This window comes from Theropithecus gelada, chromosome 20, assembly GCF_003255815.1.
Source record: "Theropithecus gelada isolate Dixy chromosome 20, Tgel_1.0, whole genome shotgun sequence".
NCBI lineage: Eukaryota > Metazoa > Chordata > Mammalia > Primates > Cercopithecidae > Theropithecus > Theropithecus gelada.
This window is the reverse complement of record NC_037688.1, coordinates 53,192,862-53,203,393: the sequence shown is the minus strand read 5'-3', so window position 1 is coordinate 53,203,393 and position 10,532 is coordinate 53,192,862. Positions and strand designations below refer to the sequence as shown.

Here is a 10,532-nt window from a genome sequence, read left to right as displayed (position 1 = left end):
TAAGGTCATCTCTTCAAGTCCACCCTGGAAACCCGTAACATATATTTAAATATCACAGTGAAAAGGCAGCTTAATATACTTTTTAAAAGCATCTGAAGTAATCTGCTAAGATTAAGTGTGTAAAAAAACATGGATTCCCTTTGAGGGTACTTTGTCCTTTGAAGAAGGGAAGGTGGGGCAGGGAGGGCGCCCGGCCTGGGTTAATGCTTCAGGCACCCGTCGGCTTCCAGGGAGCCTTGCTGCGGTCCCCACAGTAATACAGGAGCACCTCCCAGGCCTCACTATCTCGGGAGGTGTTGAGGATGACCGTGAGGTAGCCGTCGATGTCCTGCAGTTTGGTTTAGCAATTCCCACATTTGCTGTGATTGATCAGTCTTCCTAAGCGATTTGTGTCTCTAGTTGCATCCAGCAGGTTTTGCTCAGATACTGAAAACAGAGGTAGCAGCTTCCGGAGGGTCCTGTGCGTACACAGCCTCCTGCATCTTGGCGTCACGATCTTGATGAGGCCCCGCGGTTATTTCACCACAAAGGCACTCTGGGAGAAATGCTTGATGGCGATGGCATCCCTGCCTTTGCCATCAATGAGGTCAATCTTCATTCCTTCTTTCTTCCCATCTTCAATCAAATCATCTGGTATTTTCCTTTCTTCGGACTGCAGCTCACCTTTGCTCTTCCTGGAGCTGCTTCGGACAGGGTAGAAACCTGAGAGTTTGCCAGTCTGTTGCGTTTTTCCTTGATGTTTTTTCCGGAGGGGGCGGCGGGGGGTGCTGTGTGCCCTTGAAGGGCTTCTTCGGAGCTTGCTTGGTGATGGCTGCATTGGTGGAATCACAAGACGAGGTTACAGTTTTGGGAGGTTCTGCTGCTTCAGATTATTGGTTTGGAAAAGGTGCCAGGGGACTTCTCCTGGCATGTTTGATCTTCTGTTCCTGAGACTTCCTGGTGCTCCGTATTGCATTTCCTTTCTCTTCTCGTTTCTTGGAGATTCTGGCTAACGGTTTCCTTGGCATTTGACTCCGTGATGTGTAACTGAGTTCTCTTCCGGAAGCGGGGAACGTATTCCAGAGCATCTGTTGGGGCTCATGTAGGAATAGATCTTTGATCGCCGGGTGAATACATTCTCCCCGTCCGTGCAGGGCTCCTCGGGTCCCTCCACTCCACCATCTCCAGCCCTCGCCGTCGCTGCCACCGCCGTCTCCACCGCGCGGAGCTTGGGCTTCTTTCTGCCCGTAGCCCCGCCTGGTCCTCGGCAACACCTCGCACCCTGCACGAGCCGCCACCGGCGCTGTCACCGCTGATGCCGCCGTCACTAGCCCCCCCGCAGCTCCCCCTCCCCCATGGCCGGAGAGGCAGGGCCGGGCATCCGCGCCACCGCAGTCCGGGGTGGCCCTGAGCACAGGACACAGGGAGGGAGACGCAGAGCCCTGTCCTCTACGGCCCCGCCCACTCTCCAGTGCCATTGCCCACCATCCGGCGCCTGGCCCGGGGAGGGGGCTCAGTTCAGCTACTGTGGAAAGCAAAGTGGCGATTTCACAAATAACTTAAAACACAAGTACCGTTAGACTCAGCAATCCTGTTACTGGGTATACACTAAAGAAATAGAAATCTTACCATAAAGAGACGTCTATGGAGGTACAGGACAGAAACCCCTCACCTCCCACGCACCTTCTGGGCTAAGTAAGACTTGAAAATTTCCTGTGAGGCTCCCTGTAGGGGGCTCCTAAGCAGGCGCCCGCTTCTACAAGGATTAAACATTTTTCATGAACCTAAGCCTCTCTTCTGTTGTCTTCCCTCAGACGGACACGCATAGAGTCTAGAAAAACTTGATACTTTGTTTTCATTTTAAACAAGAAGTTGACTTAAAAAACAAGTCGCAGGAAGTGGAGGGAAAACTATTCAGGATTCAGTTTTTTTCTTTACTTCCTTACATCCCTTCCCTTCTTCACTCCTTTTCCCCTCCCCCTCTTTCTTTCTCTCTCTTTCTTTCTTTTCTTTTCTTTTCTTTTCTTTCTTTCTTTCTTTCTTTCTTTCTTTCTTTCTTTCTTTCTTTCTTTCTTTCTTTCTTTCTTTTTCTTTCTTTCTTTCTTTTCTTTCTGCTTTTCTTTCTTTCTCTTTCTTTTCCTTTCTTCTTTCTTATTTTTTTTTCTTTTTCCTTCCTTCCTTTTCTCCTCCTCCTCCTCCTTCTTTTTAGGAACACCTATCCCTACCTGGAGACAGACTGTGATGTATGGAACACATGTACAGAAAGATTAGTTACAAAATCTCTTTGAATTTATAACAATAAAAAGCATTAAAATCGTCCAGTCTAAAAATGTATTTGCAAAGGTTTTTACATTGTTGCAGATTTTTGTTCTTTTGTTTCTTTGTGCTTCTTTTGGTTAAGACCAATAAATTCCTCTTCAAAGCTTCCTTAGTCTTTCTTGCTCTGTACACAGCCCTTCCTGCTTAATCTGTAAGGAGCACTTGTTTCTCTGCTTAATCTGTAACTAGCAAACCTCTTACTCTTACTCTGTAAACAACCTTTCCCGTGCCCAGACATGCCTTGTACTTCTTCTGTAAACACTTCCTGCCTTAGCAAAGTACAGCCTCTCCCTTCCCGCCTAATTAGCCATATTCAATTTCAAACAGTAGCCAATAGGTTAGCTTAGACGGTGTGGTCAGACTCCAGCGAATGGGGAAGGACACAGAAACAAGAATTGCCTTAGGGATAAAAACCCCTACCCTAACCTGCTAGATGTGCTCTTGCGATGGGCAGGAAGCAGGCAGCACACTTCTGCAGAAGTAAATGTGTCCTGCTAAGAAGTTTTCTAAGTACTGATTTTCTTTGTGGCACCAAGCCCTTGTTTCTAACATCAGTGAGGGCAAAGTAATTACTAGTAGATGAGGGTAAGAGCTGAGTGAGGAGCCACTGAAGAAAGGGACTCTTTTCACAGAAACAGTATCTTCCCCACTCTGTCTCCACTGGATGTCAATCAACACATGCCACTGGTCATTTAGTAAAAACAAGCAAGCACACAGAAACTGCAGTATGCTTGCACACCTACACCAGATACTTTCTGTACACTAAAGAAATGGGGGCCCAGTGTAGTGGCTCATGCCTGCAACCCCAGCACTTTGGGAGGCTGAGGCGGGTGGATCACCTGAGGTCAGGAGTTTGAGACCAACCTGGCCAACATGGCGAAGCCCTGTCTCTACTAAAAATACAAAAATCAGCCGGGTGTGGTGGTGCACACCTGTAATCCCAGCTACTCTAGAGGCTGAGGCAGGAGAATCGCTTGAACCCAGGAGGTGGAGGTTGCAGTGAGGCAAGATGGTGCCACTGTACTCCAGCCTGGGCAACAGAGCCAGACTCCTCTGAAAAAAAAAAAAATTAGAAGAACGAAAGAAAGAGAAATGGGGAAGGAGAAAGTAAAGGATAGAGAGAAGGGAGAAGGATACTCTACCAGTCTCTACCAGTCAAGTTGTGATGGAGCCATATGGTGATTTTCACATGAGAATGTCTGCTTGGTCTGTGGGAACAGAGTTATAAGGTAAAGTAGCATGTGTGTTCTTAGTAGACACCTTTTCTGCTGCTGGAACACATACATTCTATCTTTGTCCCCCATTTCTGGCTGTGCAGGTGTGTCTGTTTTACTGATTGCTGCCCATAAAACTGGAATCTGGTCTGTCTCATGAGCAAACCCTGCCATTCAATGTAGGCTTCCACTCACTCAGTAAGTGATTTGTGCCTCCTTCCTTTCTGCTGCAGTCCAGCACCATCCTACCTGCCACCTTCAAATACACAGGATCATTGTCCTCAGTCTTGATTCGAACTTTTCCTTGGCCACAGTGGAGCCTGAAAGCTTCGGCTTCACAAAATTTCCTGTGAGGCTCCCTGTAAGGGGCTCTTAAGCAGGCACGGGCTTCGGGAAGGATTAAACATTTTTCGTGAATCTAAGCCTCTCTTCTGTTGTCTTCCGTCAAACACACACACGGACGCTAGAAAAACTTGATTCTTTGTTTTCATTTTAAACAAGAAGTTGACTTAAAAAACAAGACGCTGGAATTGGAGGGAAAACTATTCAGGATTCAGTTTCGTTTCTTTACTTCCTTACTTTCCTTCCCTTCCTCCCTCCTTAGAGGTCCTAAGTCTGTGCCAGACTAGCAAACTAGCAAGCCAGCAAGGATGTGGCAGAGCTTTACTAGTGTTTTTATTACCATTCCTACAACAGCAGCAGCAACAACTACTGCTTCTAATAGTGGTAATAACTATAGTAATGATGAATAACAACAGTAATTGTAATTGTTGATGTTCAGTTTATATATTTATAATTGATAATGTTCTGTAATTTACTTTAATAACTTTTATGGCATGTTACTTTTGGCATAAACCTCTGGACCCCTCCACATTCCGCCTTAAGGATGAATTTCACATATGGCCTTATGGCTGCCCACCTGCCGGTGTGGGCCCTCTCTCCCCTGCACCCCTAGACCTAAAATCTGGTTGACTTTCTGAGAACACATAGTAGCCATGGCACTCATATAATCCATTTGGTAACTTTCTGGAGTGGCCACATCCACTGCCTGCCAGTGGTAGCCCACCACACCTCATGTTGGTTGACCTGGACTGGGCAAAGAGGAGCATCTCTAGGGAGGCTCAGGTCTGACCCTCTCTCCTCCATCATATGGGAGGGATCTAAGCATGGATAGTGGAAGCCTTCCAGCCCCACTCATACTCACTATTTCCTGGCCTGTGGCAACCCCTGAAACAGGGATGGAGGGGCAGCTCCAACCACTTCCAAAATCCATCCCAGCTAGTAAGCAAGCCCCAGGAAAGTGGAGTCGAGGCAGGATGACCCCTGTCCCTTAGCCTTGGGGTGCATTGGCCACCTCCAAAAGCCCACAGGGTAGGTGGGGCCTCCAGCCCACTCTACTGGCGCAGGTAAAAACAGCTCAAAAGACCAGCTATCATATGGTCTTTTACAGAACCCTAATACTGCAGGGTTCACAGCAGGACAGCGATGAACACTGCTCCCCACAGGGTGGAGAAAGAAAGAAAGGATGAACCTTGGCCAGGTGCGGTGGCTTATGCCTGTAATCTCAGCACTTTGGGAGGCCCAGGAGGGTGGATCACCTGAGGTCAGGAGTTTGAGACCAGCCTGGCCAACATGGTGAAACCCCATTTCTACTAAAAATGAAAAAATTAGCCAGGCAAGGTGGTGCACGCCTGTAATCCCAGCTACTCGGGAGGCTGAGGCAGGAGAATCGCTTGAACCGGGGAGGTGGAGGTTGCAGTGAGCCGAGATCACACCATTGCACTCCAGTCTGGGTGACAAGAGCAAAACTCTGTCCCTCCCCAGAAAAAAAGTATGAACCTTAGGAGCACCCTTGCGTGCTGTGGGATGAACGCTCATGACAATGATTTCAATAAATACATCAGAGTGAGGGAGCTGCTGTACTATGTAGGAAACCTCTCCCAGGAACAGTTTGTCTCTGAAGGGTTAACACCAGGCTCTGCAAGAACGTGCATTACCTGATGGAGTGCCAACAGGACCACACTTTTTTTTTTTTTTTTTTTGTATCAGTTCTGATGAGCAAACAGAAAGGCTTGACCCTTTATCATGTACATGGTTCCTTGGTTCTAGTGGGTAGACTTAGATTTCACAGTACAGCCAAAAGTTATGACTGTTTTTCCTCAGTGGTCAGTAACTGCCCTGCAAGTGTGGAGAAAAACAGGTCTACTCTGCCATAGGTGGGGCAGGAGCTGGTGGTTTGAACCATGAAGTGCACTTGTGAATCATGTGGCCTTGGGGTAGCTGGTAGAAGCCTAGGACATAAAGAGCCTTTTTCTCTTGGTTTGGGGTGTCAGGAGATGGGGTCTCAGTGCTTCAGTCATTTCAGGGTATGTGTTGGGGCCTCTAGGGCTCAGGGCTGGGATGTCACTGACTAACCACGCAATACCAAGTACCCAGCAGCTAAGGGGTATAGATTGTGTGTTGAGAGGAGAGTTGTAGCAAGTGTTTGGAAATACCATGCTCCTGCTGTTGTTGAAGTGACAAAGAAGTGGCTGTCTGTTTCTAGGTCAGGGACGAATGTCCAAAGCCCTGGGGACCCAGTATCATTGGAGGACTTCCATTCAAGTTCTATATGCTCTGGCAATTGCTAAACTTCAGAAAACAGAGGAGGTAAAACTTTTTGTAGCTGGTCTGGCCTTAGAGGTCCACAACCTGTCATCAATGATGCAAACTGCCCCATACTGCACCCTCATCCAGTACCATATACAAAAATCAACTCAAGATGGATCAAAGACTTAAATCTAAGACCAGAAATCATAAAAATTCTAGAGTATAACATCAGAAAAGCTCTTTTGGAAATTGGTTTAGGCAAATAATTTATGACTGAGACCCCAAAAGCAAATACAACAAAAACAAAAATAAGTAAATGGAACCTAATTAAACTAAAAACCTTCTGAATAGCCAAAAAAACCAAACCAAAACAAAACAAAAAACCAGCAGTCAACAGGCAACAAACAAAAAATATTTGCAAACTCTACATCTGACAAAGAACTAATATTCAGAATCTATAAGAAACCCCAAAAAATTAACAAGAAAAAAAAAACAAATAATCTCATCAAAAAGTGAATGAATAGACAATTCTCAAAAGAAGATATACAACAAACATATAAAAAAACAGCTAAGCATTACTAATTATCCGGGAAATGCAAATTAAAACCACAATGAGGTATCACTTTAGTCCTGCAAGGATGGCCATAATTAAAAATTAAAAATAAATAAAAATAAATGTTGGCATGGATGTGATGAAAAGAGAACACTTTTACACTACTGGTGGGAATGTAAACTGGTACAACCACTATGAAAAATGGTATGAAAATTTCTTAAAGATCTAAAAATAGAACTACCATTTGATCCAGCAATCCCCCTATGGGTACCTACCCAAAAGAAAATAAGTCATTATATGAAAAAGACACATGTACACAAAGTATGAAAAACTTTATTAGTAAAGAGTATTAGTAAAAAAAAGTGTTTTGGCAGGAACTAAAAAAATGTTCAATCATTTATTAATGGAATGTCTATTTAATCTTATTAATATACTGCATGCATGACAAGCTAAACATCAAAACCAGATAGTTCAAAAAATTTGATAAAATAATATAATAATTTTAGCATTTTCTTGTCTCACCTCAAGCAGATATAGAACCCATTCTCACTGATTCATGCTCCTTACTTTAAACATGATGATTACATGTTGGAAAAAACTAGATTTTCTGGATTATCACTTTTGTATTTCTTCAATGAGGCATTTGAGGGAATCAGTACTGGGCCTGGACAGGAAGAAATCATGATCCCCATGAATAAAGGTAAACAAATAAAATGGATTTAATTTTTCTGTATCTTTGGACATTTGTCTCAACTATCCGGGCTAAACAACTGACTGTTTTCTTCTGTATACCAAAAATAGGCATTTTGTATAGCAAAAGGCCAGTTTCACTGGAGGGAGCCTTGGGGAAAGAGAAACAGAGGGAGGAAGGATCCTGGGGGTTGAAAGATGAGGGCAGTAATCTGGTCTTCTCTGAAAACAGTGCCCCAAAACATGGCACCTTTAAACAACCAGTAATTAATATCTCACAGTGTGTTGGAACCAGAACAGGGGCGTAGCTTGGTTGGGTGTCTCTGACTCAGGTTCTTTCATGAGGTTGAAGCTGAAGTGAGGGATAATTTGTTTTCAAGCTATTGTGGCTGTTGGCAGAATTCAGTGTAGACTGAGAGCCTGAGTTTTTCTTTGTCTATTGGCCTTGTCACTCCTTCAGTTCTCTGCCACGTGGACCCATACACAGAGCAACTCATAACATCAACATTGGAGCTTGCTTCTGCAATGTGAAGAATACAACAGAGAGACCCAGAGAGAGACAGAGACAGGAACAGAGATTGAGGGAGCAAACACAAGACAGAGTGAGTAGAAGGAAAATTACACCATTTTCATATATAATCCTGGGAGTCGTGATAGACTGATGGTCTATTTTCTCCCAAATGTGTATCTTGAAGTTGTAACCCTTAATATAATGATATTAGGAGGTAGAAGATAATTAGACCCTGAGGATGAAGTCCTCATGAATAAGTTTACTGGCTTTATAAAAGGAATATCAAAGGGATTTCTCTTGTTCTCCACCAGGTGAGGATACAACCTGAAGTTTGCAGTCGGCAATTCGGAAGAGTTCTCACCAAAGGCTGACCATACTGGCATCCTGATATTCAACTTCCAGACTCTGCAACTATAAGAAATAAAATATCACTGCTTATCAGCCATGCAGTCTATGGTTCTTTGCTATGGCAGCCTGAAGTTTGAGGTGTTACCCTACCATTTTTGTTACATTCCGTTGGTCAGAAGTGAGTCACTAACCTCTTCATGCTGGGAGCTTTTATGCAGCTGCTCACTTTATATATCAAGGTGAGGCACATGGGTCTGATTCTAAATATAAAGAGAAAATACTGGAAGGCTTAATGTAAGAAAATGACAATATTTGAATTTCATTTAATTTCGACATCTTATGGCACAAAATTAAAAATAAGGCACAGAGAGAAAATTACTCTCCCAAGATCACACTGCTGGACCCCAGGCCTGTTTCAATTATTTATCATGCCACCTCCCACCCCTTATGGTAATTTTTGCATCTTTAAGTTTGCACATTATCTACTTATGATGCCATACCTTGGGTTTTATAAGTTTTACCTCATATACACCTGATGAGTTTCCCAGGAAGAAGATTCTAGCATTGTTGCCATTGTGCATGTTGGGTGACAGAGAAGGTCCTGAAACACACACTGACTTGTCTAAGGTCACAGAAATAGTAAGACAAGATGTTCTGACCTGTATCTGTTTCAAACCTGGGTCCTAGACCAAATCCAGCTCTTCTCAGGAAGCTGAGAAAGGGGCTAGGGGCTGTGTTCTCTTGATTGTGGACAAGTGAGGAGTTTACATGGGAAAGGAGGGTTAGCAGTCAGGAGCCCAGCAGGGCCTGTGGGTCGATCTTGTTAAAGGAAGGAGCCCAGGTGATGGAATCTTGAAGTGACCTCACTTCCTTAGTTACAAACGCCAAGCGAATTTAGAACTCTGGTAAACTGGGACCCTCATTTTAGAGATAGCCCTGTGTTTAGTTAGAAGATTCTGAAGACAGCAAGATGTTTTCCTGCTGTATCTTGGATTTCTGAGGTTCTCACCTCAGGAAGGCTTAAACTGAGAGCATTTCCTTATGATGTAGACATTGGCTTATTTCTCATCCCTGGCTCTTGTGGAAGGGGGCACCCATAGGTAACAGAAGGCCACGTGGGGCAGGCCCATCCAGGCCAGGCCTCACCTTTGATATCATCTGGGCAGCCCTACACCTCTCCTTAACACCATGCCTTGTGGGAAAGAAAGAGATAAGGGGTCCTTTTCTGACAGGAGCAGGTTTCCAGCTGTTGAGAAGCTAACACATCTGCCAAATTTATACCCCAGGTTATGGCTGGCAGGATAGAAAGTTGAGTGCTGGGGACCCCCTTTATCTGTTCAGATGTTTATACAAAAATTTCAAGCTGTCATCTGATTTTCTCCCTGGCAGAAGGTCAAGGCAAATGTTGCTTTGTGCCTGATCTAAGGGACAGAATTTTTAATGGGGGTGTCCCCTGTGGTGAAACCCAGGCATGCCATTGACACCTCTTGGCCAGGCTTGCAGGCGTTCTCTTTGCAGAGCTCCACAAGGAGCTGTTTGATGATTTCAGCTACTTTGTCTCATTGGACAAAGAGCAGATACACCATGTCAACAACCATGGGCAGGGTTGGTCTGGGATGGAAGTGGGCACAGTGGGGTCTCCAAAGAGACCCAAAAGACTAGGGAAGGCCCAAGATGAGGACTCCCTGGAAAACATTTTAGAACTTCCTCAATTAAGTGTCCCACAATCCCTTCCCAAAGGAATCTGGTGTCCATTAGTCCATAATAGCAACTTAGGTGCACAGTCACCAGTCATATACTTGTAGAAATATCAAAGAAAACACTTTTGTGCTGTTTTTACTTTACACTAGACCACGAGTATCTTTGCAGGTTGCTACTATGTTTATTGCTTTAACTGCCCACCCCAGATACCTCCTGCAACAGGCAGCTTCAATGTCCTCCCTGCCAGAAATTTTCTAAGATTTAAAAATGTACACTCTTACTAGAGAAGGGTTTTATCCAAATAGTGGGGGTTACACAGAAAGGGTCATTAGTCATCTCACAGAACTCATCCCTATAGCCCCGTCAGGGTAGGAGCTGTGCCCTCACATGTCTTCATAATATTTCATAAGGGAGAGCCTTTTTCTCAGTAATTCAGCCTTTTAATGCTGATGTATCCTGACATAATAAATTCTATTTCCATTTCACTCATGCTTCAGGGAACATCTTATGTTTGTCCTAATTGGCTATGACAGTTTGCTGTGGCTTCCGTAATAACACAGGCTGAAGTCTCTAACAACAAAAATTGAGTTTCTCACAGTTCTGGAGGCTAGAAATCCAATCTGAAAAT

At 44.4% G+C, this 10,532-nt stretch overlaps 1 pseudogene; it reads right to left on the bottom strand.

Annotated features, from left to right (window-relative positions):
• Positions 1-208: 208 nt before the first annotated feature.
• On the bottom strand, positions 209-1,123 carry LOC112613881 (annotated as a pseudogene).
• Between the last annotated feature and the right edge of the window lie 9,409 nt (positions 1,124-10,532).